This window comes from Panthera pardus, unplaced genomic scaffold, assembly GCF_024362965.1.
Source record: "Panthera pardus isolate Hobbes unplaced genomic scaffold, ASM2436296v1 HiC_scaffold_3, whole genome shotgun sequence".
NCBI classification, from domain to species: Eukaryota; Metazoa; Chordata; class Mammalia; order Carnivora; family Felidae; genus Panthera; species Panthera pardus.
In genome coordinates, this window is record NW_026526876.1 from 21,921,396 (window position 1) to 21,934,813 (window position 13,418).

General features: G+C 39.4%; 1 pseudogene; it reads right to left on the reverse strand.

Annotated features, from left to right (window-relative positions):
* Positions 1–3,720: 3,720 nt before the first annotated feature.
* Positions 3,721–11,191, reverse strand: LOC128774274 (60S ribosomal protein L22-like; annotated as a pseudogene).
* Positions 11,192–13,418: the final 2,227 nt, after the last annotated feature.

Sequence of the window (13,418 nt, forward strand, 5' to 3'; positions counted from 1 at the left end):
AATATGCCAGGAGCAGCCAGAAATCGACTTCCATGGCATTGCAGTCCAGTTCACAGGTGGCCTTGACATGGAAGAGAGGAGGGAATTCCTGGCGGTGAAATTATGAGCCTTCTATCTTTCTGTCCATATTTTCTGGGAGGGTTGTTGGTCTGAAGTCAGAATCTCCTCTGTTGCTTGGGGAACAGCCAACAGTATGAGCAAATGACAAGTACCAGACTGCTTTAGTTTGGGGTCCCCAGAAGCAGAATTAAGTCAAGGATTTGAGTGAAAGTATTTTATGTGGGGGACGACAGAAAACGCCCATAGGAGATTGAAGAAGATAGGCAAAGAAGGGGATGCAACCCATGAAGACTGTGCTACAGAGCTCATTACAAGCATGGATAAATGGAGATTAACTCACGGAGGGAATTTAGGAATCAGTGTAGAGCATATGACTTAGAGTCATCCTATAAAAAGATCACTGGGGAAATGAGGTCACTGGGGAAATGGTAGACAAACTCCAATCAGTTGGACTGATTGAGGACTGTTCCCAGGGTTTTGTTTTGAATACTTTGACAGCTCCAGTTTGCCATGCTGGCAGCAAAGCACCTCCGGGAGCAACAGGGAGCCTTTGGGAGGAGAAGTGCAGGTACTGGCAGTTGTACTGAAGTGGAAAGTGTGAGATGGTGGTGGGCACCGTAATAATGTACTATAGTCCGACCCGTGCACCACTCCTGTCACTGGTGCACTGTGTCAGTTTCATTGTGTCCTATGTTGACGCTTCAAGGTGGTGGCCAGGTGCAATATATTAGGTAATTAAATAAAATACTTAAAACAGGAGGGATCATGGGATAAGCCACAATCAGCTTCAGTTGGTCTCAAGACTACACTTGATACTCCTTGTCTTCCTTTTCTTGTACTCATTTCATATATTCCTCGTTCTTGCCCGACATTTCTGCTGGTTTCTCACCAAGGAGAACCTCAGAACTTCTTCCTTAGATATCAGAACCCTTGGTTACCATGCCCTTGTCAGGCTGCAGGTTCTGAAACTCTTGCAGTCATGCATTTCGTCTCATCCCCAGGCATAGAAGCACCAAGAAACATTCAGTGAATTCCCTGAGTTCAACACATATGTTTGGCCCTATTCTGTAATATTAGTTCTTTATGATAATTAGGGTCAAATCCACCAACCAGTTGGGGGACAAAACACACTCCAGCTGCAAGAAGAGAAAGCCCTTAAGGAAGAAAACAAAAAAGCAGCATTCGGTAGTGGGAAGTTAGTTAGTGGTGTGCACTGAGATAATACGGACACCGGGATGTGAGCAGGACGTGGCCAGGATCTGCTATGTAGCCATAGAGAAATACTTCGTGATATTTTGCTGAGTGAATAAATACATACACATTAGAGATTGATGACAAGGAGTTTTGGGAAAAAATGTAGACGCGCTTCTCGGTCATGACCCAATATTTAAAATTACGTTGAATGTGAATCCTCACCAGAAAATCCCAATAAAGGGATCCTTGTTTAAACCCAATGAATTACTCATGCTGCTATGGATAAAGAACTCAGGAAGGGACAACATTGTTAGCTAAAGTGATTGACTGGCTGTCAAGGGAAAATGTGGCTGGGACAAATATGGTTGGCACTCGGGAGTCTAGGGTGAGTCTTTGCACCACGAAGGGAGGCCACAGAGCATCGGAATTAGGAACACTGGCTCAGGCCCCAGGCTTTTGATGTCCAAGTCCTACTCCTGTGCAAGTCAGGACAAGCTAGCCTATGCTGCAGTTTCAACCCCACAATTCCAGCCTTTAAAACAATATATTTCTCAATATGTCACAGTCCATGCAGGTCTTTAGATTTTCAATTATGATATTAATGTTTTTTGGAACAGCTGTCCCTTTCCTTCACCTTACTTGCACTTCCATCCATCAAAATTCTACTTAACATCCAAATTCCTAATTAAATTGTACTCTTCCATGGAACATTCTGCTCTCCCCAATTCCATTACAGGAAGAGACCACTCCCTTCTCTTAACTCTGTGAATTTTATTTTGCATGTATTACCTCTTAAGTGCTTTTGTAGTTGAGTTTTCCTCTGACCCTTCTTCTTGAGGATAGGGATGTACCTTAGACATCGTATCAGTCCTAGAAAACACACAATAGGTACCAAGTATTTGTTGTCTAATGACGACAGTTTTAGTGACAATCTTATATAACTTTTGCCTAAAGAATCCTTACTTTTAATGTGTGGATAACTTTTATTCTACAATAGGCTGTATAAATCTTACACTAAACATAGTGGTAAGGCATAAGAAATGTGTGTGTGTGTGTGTGTGCGCGCGCGTATGCGTGTGCGTGTGTATAGAACACACTGGCACCTTTTCAGAGTAATGTTGGCACCTGTCTATCAAAATAAATGAATGTTTCCATTTCAGTTGCTTCATTTGTCAACAACACTACATGTCAGAGCATGCGTTAATCCATATGACTCTTCCCCTTAACTTATACATCTGGTTTTTATGCCTATCAGAATTAAATATGTCAAACCTCAATTTTTCTTACTTGTTTTTCAAGGTACCAGTTTTTGTTCTGGGATGTTATGCATGTGTATGTTTCAGTAATGGCTTTTTTTTTTTTTCCCAGACAAGCAGAGAATATGGTAAAGATAATTTATAATTTATCAAGATACCACAGTACCACAAACTAATTTTTCCAACAAAAATACTAGACAGTTAAATAATAAGGACATTTCAGATTTATGTATGTATCCGTTCATTGAAAAATAATTATTTTTAGACTTCATGGAAACAAAGGTGCCCAAATGCCATCATGGAACTTATTTCCGATGGCGGAAACACTCAAATGATCACCCAAAGGCAATATTAACACCGGTGATGACAGCAGTGTGTGACATACGTGATGTACCACGATGGTGTGGAGCAGGGTACTGGATCATAGTCAGGGAAGTTGGGAAGGCTTTCCTAAGAGAATGAGTGAATGGGGAGAGAAGGGCTCAGTGACATTACAACATGGTGGCCACCTTCACGTGGCTCATAGTTTGGTTAAATAGAGTAACGTGAATTGGTGAGTGCCACAGAAAGTCACACAGGGTCTCTGAGTAAGTCTGTATGGATGTTGATTCTCCTTTAAGTCTGGGATTGGTGTCATGAAGATATTAATGTGCTGACTCTTGCAGTGTGGGTGTTTGGTGACGATAGCCCACGATTAAAGACAGCGCCAACATGGAGTTAGCACGGCACACATTTCTGCAGGACCCAAGGGAAGGTTGAGATTTGGGATGTTCTCATTTTCTGGTTATGTTTTGTTTTGTGTTTTGCAAGGGATTGAACTATTTCATTGCTGTCCTCATGGCCTTCAAGTTCAGAGCTGGGTTTTTTCTCTACAGTCATGCCAGCTTCATTCAGCAGCTACGTAGATACAGTGATCCATATCTGTATATTTATTTATTTAGCCCTAAGCCTTTTTCAAGAATTCATACAAAATATTCCTGGTAAATGAGTTTTTTTAAATTAATTTATTTATTTTGAGAGAGAGGGAGAGATGAATGGGGGAGGGGCAGCGAGAGAGGGAGAGACAGAATCCCAAGTGGGCCTTGTGTTGTCAGCCCAAAGCCCAACGCGGGGCTTGGAACTCATGGAACTGTGAGATCATGACCTGAACAGAAACCAAGAGTCAGCTTAACTGACTGAGTCATGAAGATGCCCCATTGGTAAATATGTTTTAATCGTTATCTTCCTCCTCTTCTGCATCCTGGGTAATCTGGAAGTAATGCAACTCATAACCCTCTTTACTGTTAGCAACTACACACAACCAGTCATGTTGATTATCCTTCACATACGTTTTGGTAAGAAATTTCAGATACCTTTTGGAGAAAGGCACTTCAGAAGTTAACAGTGATCTTGCTCTTGCCTCTTTCAGTGGTTACAGCCCCTCCATGGAGATTCCCAGCTTTGCCATTCACTTGGATTCTCTTTGCAGAAACTGCTCAAAATTGGCAGCATCCATGATTCCATCTTCTACAGGGTGTGTGCAGTCAAGTGTAAACTTCAGAAGTTGATTCTTTATTTTTTTTCTGCCCCCCACCCCCGCCACAAGTCCCCCCCCCCCCCCCGCAGGCGCCATGGCGGCAATGGAGGCAGAAAAGGTAGTCAGTTATTGCATTATAATTTGTTGGATGAGTCCCATTTCTTTAGGACAAAAGGGACACAGGAGCTCAAGAAAACCAACACAGCACTCTCATGCCCTTGGTGATTGGGATGCTGTCTCCTACGAGTGGGCTTACAGGATGTGTATATACTTAAACACAGCATTTTCTTTGAAAGTGTATTCGGTTCTGTTAATCCATCCTATAGTGTGTGAAATTTTTTGGAAGCAAAACCTCTAATGCTCTCCTACCTTCATAGCATGCTCTTTGCTTTCTAAACAAAAAAAAAAGACAAGGGGGAAGTTATAGGTTGAAGTGGAAACACATCTATGTGTCCTAACATGCACATAAAGTGGTAAATTTTAACACTATAACTAAGGATTTCACACCAATAATCTTCCAAGAAGGCCCCTCTGTTTTCCCCCATGGCGAAGAAAAGCAGCCAAGTTTCTCTTGTTCAGCATCTTGAAATGGGCTCAAGTTTGATCCAGTGGTATGTAACTGTAATGGTTGTGGAATATTGCTTAACTTGCCAAGCAATCAAGCATAGCCATTTGCTTGTACAGCATGGGGCAGACCTTTCTGGAAGCCTTATGTCAGGAGGGTGACTATTGCGTCTCTTCACAGACTCTCTTTTTTTCTTATAACCTCTTGTACCTGGGTGTCTGAATGCCCACCTGGTAATAAATTCCTTCTCTTTCTTCACCAGAAACATTATTGCAGATTTTTTTTTTCAAACCAGGGAATTTAAAGGTTTCGGCAGAATAAAATCTCTCTGATCCCATTTTATTTGAGGCAGTGCCATAAGGAGAGAGGCAACAAAAAAGAGAAATGAAACCAGGAAGAAAAGGAGGAGAAACTAATATTATTGAGCAAATACTGTGTCACACACTGTGATGAGCACTTTACACAAGTCATGTCTTTACATTTATAACTTCTCCATTAAGTTTATTTTACCCTTTGTAGATGAGCAAGCCAAGCTCAGAAAGGTTAAGCAAATTAGTCAAATAGTGAATTGGAATTCGGCAATTATTTAATCGCCTCTCACCGTCTGCCAGTGCATTCTATTAGCGTTATGATCTGTTTCAAACACCGTTATTTTATCAGCACAAACATATTCAGCTGACATACAAAATAACTAGACGAAATGATTGGCGTAATGAAGAAAAGTAGCTTGCAGATTGACTTCTGTATCCTCAACCAGTGGCTCTTGCATTTAGTATACACATTCAGGGCTTGGCTGGACGTTCCAGGAGCATCTCCCCACTGCTGACTTGTAGGCTTCTCTCCTCTAGTGTCTCTCCAACGGCAGTTCCAGTGCCAAAGCCAATCCATCAACTTTTCAAAGGATGCCAGAACTTTTCGTTCATTCAACAGTCTTTCAACAAGTGTTTATTGAGTTCTTTATCAGGCAGAGTCCTGGCAGGAAAGAGAGCTCATCACAGATGGTACAAATGAAAAGATTTTAATGAAGGGTCGACTTAATGATATGTGGGCAGGGTTACAAGTAAAAATAGAGAAAGGATACAGTACCCAGAAATTAGGAGCAGCAGGAAGCCATTACACCCCCACAGTGGAAGGAATTAGAAGAGATTGCTTTCATGGAAGGAACAGAGTACTGGCAGGAGCTCTCTAGTTGTGGGGGGGACACAGCTCCTGCTGGAGATGGACTGAGGCAGTGATAGGGCAGGGAGGAATACCACAGTCCTTCTCTCCTCCCTCCCTACACATCTTCATAATGCCTCCCATTGGCTGAAGCACCCCAAAGCCATCTATCTAATGTTGGGTGCAGCTCACAGGGGTTTACCTCCAAGGGCACAGAGCAGGGCACAGAGGGCTGAAAATGGATCTGGGGTGAGTTGGGGATGAAACATTACTTGTCCAAGTACCCCCAAGTGTCTGGCTCTAACCTAAGCACTAGGGATGGAGCAGTGAGCACAACAGACAAGATTCTGCACTCAGGCAGCTATGTTCTAGTGCAGGATGGAGACAAAATAGAACAACAACAAAAAAAAGGTGAATGCTGAGGAAAGCCATAGAATGTCCCATGGTGATAAGCACCAAGGAGAAAATAATGAAGCTGGGAAAGGGGTTTTGAAATGTATGGAGGGTAGAGTTTTAGGTACGGGCAGCCAGAAATGCCCCTTTTCACCCCCAAAAGATGGCATTGTCAGAAGACCTAATAAAAAGGAGGGCGTGAGCCGTACTGGGAAAGAAGCATCACAGGCAGTGGGGACAGCAAGTACAGAGTCCCTGAGGAAGGCAAAGGCCTGGCCTGGTAACAAGCAGCTGCAGACAGGTGAGGGAGGAAAGAGGCGGGTGAGATGGAGTCAGGGCTTGACTCAGAAGGTCTCTTTGACTCATGGCATCTTTCTCCATCCCATGGCTTCACATTTGTGTTTTGTCTGTGACCAGACGCTGTACAGAGGAGGTAAAATGCTGATAGCAGAGAAAAGCTGAGAGGTGCAAGGTGATTCATCCATCACCATCTAGCATGGGCCAGTTCTCTTGTGGCAGGCCAGTTGACAGCACGCCTTCCGTTTATAGATTGGTTTTTGTTGGGTGTGATGCATATTCCTGTGACAATCACCTTTGGCCAGCGTATTAGAACACATGGTAGGACCATAGCGACCAATGCATAAGATGCAGTTTAGAAGGGACTGTGGCATTATTTAAGCTTCTCCAGGAGAAGCCATGAAATCAGACTACTTGATTTTACTTCTCCTGTACCCTGGGCCTTTTAGGTTTTCTCTACCCTCTAAAATAGAGTTTCAACCGCAAATTATAAATATTTTAAATGTATGTATGAGCTTCTCATGACTAGTCATTACCACCTCTCACTTAGATAGTATATTCATGCTTGTATGTATGTGTATATATGTGCATATCTGTATCTCTTTACATTTATAGATTATCTATATACATATCTATTGTATACATGTAGATATCTCCTTAGCTTTATATATATAAACTTCCTTCCCAACCTTTTTTTTTCTGAAAAATTCCTTTCAGCCATCAAGATTTCACAGCTCAGGTATCAGCTCCTTCAGTGAAACTTTCCCAGATAAATCGAAGGCATCTTGACCAGACTCTTCATGATGTCATGGCATTCAGTTCAGACAAATGTTAGAGACCTAATGATGCTGATTTGTGGTTTATCTCTTTACAGATCAATGATCCCAATTAGACTGTGACCTTCTGATGGCCAGAGATCCCTTATACCCTTTTGTGTTCCTGTCTTAGCAGGGCATATGGTTCATTGAACTTGATTAGAGCTTAAATTTATTTATATTTCAGTTAGTTATATTCCAGTTATTTGACTAACTGTGAAATATTATATTTTATTATTATTATTATTTATTATTTATATGATTTATATTATAATTTATTATATTATATTTCAGTTAATATAGAGTGCAATATTGGCTCAGAAATAGAATTCAGTGATTCATCACTTACAACACCCAGTGCTCATCACATGTGCCCTTCTTACTACCCATCACCCATCTAGGCCATCACCCACCCACTTCCCTCCATCACAGAGCAGATTTAAAGACAGGTGGTAGATAGATAGATAGATAGATAGATAGATAGATAGATAAAATGAATAAGCCTTATTCCTCATTACATGTATATATTAAATACATAGGGCTTATCTTAAATGCGAGTTTGCAGGACTGATATCCTCAACGGTTCAATATTAAGAGGATGTGCCGATGAGATCATGGATAGTGCTGTCAAACGGACTCTAAGTTTTAATTTACTAAAAATTCCAGAAAACAGATACCTCGAACATAGATAATTTGTTGTTGGCCATGAAGCAACCACAGAATACCCCAGCTTCCCTCAAATCCAATGGCCTTGCTGAGCCTGTCATCTGGGAGGTCTTTGTGATTTTATCTTATCTCTATTTGAGAGTCATAAAGACGAGTAACTAAAATGTGGTTAATAAACCCCAGCTGGGCATTTTCTAGGTGAATAAACACACCACTTTTTCTACTGTTTTTTCATGTGGAAATGATGAATAGGACTCACAACTCTTGTTTTCATTATAAGTAGAAAAGTAGAAATAATATCAAGTTATGATACTTGAGGTTGTTATAAAGTGCTTTAGAGACACCCTGAAAGTTTCAAATAATTATAGCTCCCGTAAAATTTTTATGGCTGCCTGTGGATTTTCATGATCAAAGAAAAAGTAAACAGAGAACACTTTTAGCTCAAAAGATATTCAGACCCTTATGATTTTTTTTTGTTGTTGGCTCTCCCTCTATTCCTAAAAGAGTGATTAATAGTTTCACAGTGTAAAAGCACTCATATTTGAGATTAAGTAATTGGATGAAATTGATTCCTGAATCTAATCTTCGTGCACCCCAGGCATACTGCATAATATATTACCTTGGTAATTAAAAATACAATGAGCTAGATATAAAGAAAGTTTTCCAAAAACTTCGAGTTACCAGTTTCATTCCAGTCCAGCTTATAGATTTCAGCTCCATGTTTTTTTCTTTTGCTAAAAAGTACATTATTACTACAAATAGTGGAATTTGAAGAGTTACAGATTAGATTTTAGTGTCATTAATATTAGTATCTTGATTTTAATAATTGTGCTGTGGTAATACAATAGATTGTCCTTGGTTTTAGGAAATAACAAACTGTTTATATGAGTCAAGAGGAAACACGTCTTTTCAATGGTCCAGAAAAAAAGATTATGTGTATATGTGCATACATACATAGGCATATGATGTGTGTATATGCATGTACACATATATACATGTGCACAATTATATACACACCCATATACATATATGTGAATAGATGCATACACACCTTTATGCATGCATCCATATATAGATTTATGAAATACATACATATTGAATACACATACATGAGAAAACATATCCCATGCATATATAGACAGCATACATGTATGTACATGAATGTACATATGTATGCATAGCATACATGTATGTACATGAATGTACATATGTATGCATATTTACCTATTTTATCACTAAAACATGCTTTACATTTCTTATGTTTTACATAAAGATATTTACATATAGTGACTCTGGGTGACTAATGTATAAGAATCCTTTGCACTGTTTTGAAACCTTAATATGTCTGAAATCACTTTAAAATTAAAAAAATCAAAGCATTTTAAGGCAGGTTGGAAGTGCTTCATTCTACCAAGTGTTCTAGAAGCAGGTAGAGGATTGAATCCACATACAAATATTTGGCTTTGTGCTGAGGAGAACTGTGTTTTTCAGACCCTAATTGCATTTCTAGTTCTAGTCAGCAATTCTATGGAAGGTGTGTAAGGAACAAGAGTGAAAGAAGCTTTTACAACTCAGAGTAAGGAAAATATATATACTTATATACACATAATTCTGATCTAGAGTGGGTCCACTTGTATTGTTTTAACTGAGATAAATTTACATAACCATTTTAAAGCATATAATGCAATGGTGTCTATAGCACATTTGCCAGATTGTGTGACCACAGCATAACCAAGTTCCAAAACACTTTTATCCCCTCCCCATACCCCCTACCAAAACAAACAAACAACAACAACAACAAACAACAACAACCCACTTTCTGTTAAACAGTAACTTCTCTATCTTTGGCTACCACCAATCTGCTTTGTGTTTCTATGCATTAACCTATTCTGGATATTTCACATAAATAGACTCTTACACTCTGTTGCCTTTTGCATCCGGCTCCTTTCACTTTTTGAAGTTCATCCATGTTGTAGCATGTGTGAGTACATCGTTCCTTTCTTTGGCTGGGTAATATTCTGTCGCATGTAGATACTATATTTGGCTTACCAGGTTATCCGTTGGAGGGTATCTGGTTTGTTTATACCTTTGATTATTGTGAATTGTGCTGCTATGAACATTTGTGTTCAAGTATGTGTTTGAGAACGAGGTCTCCATTTTTGCTGTGTATACCTAGGAATGGGGTTGCTAGGTCATATGGAAACTCTATGTTTAACTTTTTGAGGAACTGATAAACTGTTTTCCCACTAATATTGATGTTAGGGGCAAGACACATGAACTCATGATCCAGCGATAATCTTTACATTTAAACAATTGTTTTGTACATCTAGTAGTTGTTTAAGGCCATGTCTCATACAAACACCATGAGCAGGACTTGGACATTTCACTTAAATCTATACTAAGCCCTCAAGGAATTCTCATTTTAGAATCAGAATTTAGAACAAGGAAAATGAGTGATCAGGAGTAGCGTATGAGGGTTTTATATGTAACGTACCATGTTTCCCAAATTTTAAATCTGCTTGCTTTCTGAGTCATTTTAAGAACCCTATAGGGTGGGGCGCCTGGGTGGCTCAGTTGGTTAAGCACCCGACTTCAGCTCAGGTCATGATCTCACAGTCTGTGAGTTTGAGCCCCGCGTCAGGCTCTGTGCTGACAGCTCAGAGCTCAGAGCCTGGAGCCTGCTTCAGAGTCTGTGTCTCCCTCTCTCTTTGCCCCTCCCCTGCTCATGCTCTCTTCTCTCTGTCTCTCTCTCTCTCAAAAATAAAATAAAAAACATTAAAAAAAAAAAGAACCCTATAGGGAAATCAATAGAGGCATCGTTTTAAAAAAAATTATAGAAATATAATTAACATACAGTGTTATAAATTGTGTTATATACACAATTTCATGTGTACAATATAATGATTCAATAATTCTGTATATTACTTAGTGTTCATAATGATAAGTATACTCTTATTCCTCTCTATTTCATCCATCCCTTCACTTCCCTTCTGGCAACCACCAGTTTGTTCTGTATTTAAGAGTCTATTTGCTTGTTTATCTCCTTATTTCTTTGTTCTTTTTTTTTTTTAAGTTTCACATAGGAGTTAAATCACATTGTATTTGTTGTTGTCTGATTTATTTAATGTAGCATTATAACCCTTAGATTCATCTCTGTTGTTGCAAATGGCAAAATCTCACCCTTTTTATGGCTGAGTAATATCCTATTGTATATACATACCACATCTTCTTTATCCAGTCTTCCATCGATGGATGCTGGGGTTGCTTCCATATCTTGTCTATTGTAAATAATACTGCCAAAAACATAGGGGTGCATATCTTTTCGAATTAGTGTTTTTGTTTTCTTTGGGTAAATATTCAGTAGCAAAATTCCTGGATCATATGGTAATTTTATTTTTATTTTTATTTTCCGAAGAAGAAAATGGCCAACACAAAGATGCAAAGATGCTCAACATCACTAATCAGGAAAATGCAAATCAAAACTGCAGTGAGATATCACCTCACACCTGTCAGAATGGCTAGAATCAAAAAGACAGGAAGTAACAAGTGTTGGTGAGGATGTGGAAAGGAACACTTGTGCACTGTTGGGAGGAAGGCAAATTGGTGTAGCCACTGTGGAAAGCAGTATGGAGGTTCCTCAATACACACATCTTTTTTTTTATTTATTTAAATACAAGTTAATGAACATATAGTGTAATAATGGTTTCAGGAGTAGAATTTAGTGACTCATCACTAACATGTAACACCCAGTGCTCATCCCAACAAGTGCACTCCTTAATGCCCATCCCTCATTTAGCCCGTCCCTCCATGCAACACCCCTCCAGCAACTCTCAGTTTGTTCCCTTTGTTTAAGAATACCTCTTATGGTTTGCCTCACTCTCTGTTTTTATCTTGTTTTTGCTTCCCTTCCTCTGTGTTCATCTTTTTTTTTTTTTCTTAAGTTTCACATATGAATGAAATCATATGGAGTTTGTCTTTCTCTTACTGACTTAATTTGCTTAGCATAATACATTCTAGTTCCGTCTACGTTGTTGCAGATGGCAAGATTTCATTCTTTTTGATTGCCAAGCAATACTCCATTGTGTGTGTGTGTGTGTGTGTGTGTGTGTGTGTGTGTGTGTGTGTATACACCACATATTCTTTATCCATTCATCAGTCGATCGACATTTGGGCTCTTTCCATTATTTGGCTATTGTTGATAGTGCTGCTACAAACACTGGGGTGCATGTGTCCCTTCAAATCAGTATTTATGTATCCTTTGGATACATATCTAGTTGTGCAATTTCTGGGTCATTGGGCCCTTGATTTTGGGGGGAACCCCCACACTGGTCTCCCTAGTGGTTGCACCAGTTTGCACTTCCACCAACAGTCCAAAGGTGTTTCCCTTTCTCTGCAACTTCGCCAACATCTGTTGTTTCCTGAGTTGTTAATTTCAGCCATTCGGATAGGTATGAGGTGATATCTCATTGTGGTTTTGATTTGTATTTTCCTGATGATGAGTGATGTTGAGTATCTTTTCATGTCTATTAGACATGTGGATGTCTTCTATGGAAAAGTGTCTATTCATGTCTTTTACCCATTTCTTCAATGGATTATTTGTTTTTTCGGTGTTGAGTTTGATAAGTTCTTTATATTTTATAGATTTTGGAAACTAACCCTTTATCTGATATGTCATTTGCAAATATCTACTCCCATTCCATCATCCATTTGTTGATTGTTTCCTTCGCTGTGCAGAAGCTTTTTATCTTGATGATAGATCATTTTTGGTTTTGTTTCCTTTGCCTCCTGAGACATGTCTAGTAAGAATTTGCCATGGCTGAGGTCAAAGAGGTTGTTGCCTGTTTTCTCTTCTAGGATTTTGATGGTTTCCTGTTATATATTTAAATCTTTCATCCATTTTGAGTTTATTTTTTGTGTATGGTGTAAGAAAATGGTCCAGGTTCATTTTTCTGCATGTCGCTGTCCAGTGTTCCCAGCACCATTGTGGGTCTATTTCTGGGTTCTCTATTCTGTTCCACTGATCTATGTGTCTGTTTTTGTGCCAGTACCATACTGTCTTGATGATTATAGCTTTGTAATACAGCTTCAAGACCAGGATTATGATGCCTCCAGCTTTGATTTTCTTTTTCAGAATTGTTTTGGCTATTTGTGGTCTTTTCTGGTTCCATACAAATTTTAGGATTGTTTGTTCTAGCTCTGTGAAGAATGTTGGTGTTATTTTGATAGGGATTGCATATAGTCTCTTGCTGCTCACACTGATCTCCCCAACTTCTAACCGTAGAGCAGTCCCAGGCTCATCCCTGAGCCTTGTCTCCATTTACTCACACTCCCTAGAAGTCATTAAGAGTCATGGCTTTAAATGCATCCCATACACAGATAACTCTCAAGTTTTTATCTCCAGCCAGGAGTTCTCCTCTAAACTCCAGAGTTACCTGCCTGCACCGAGACTGTTCTACTTGGTTTTCCAACTGATACCTCAAACTTAATGTGTTTAACAC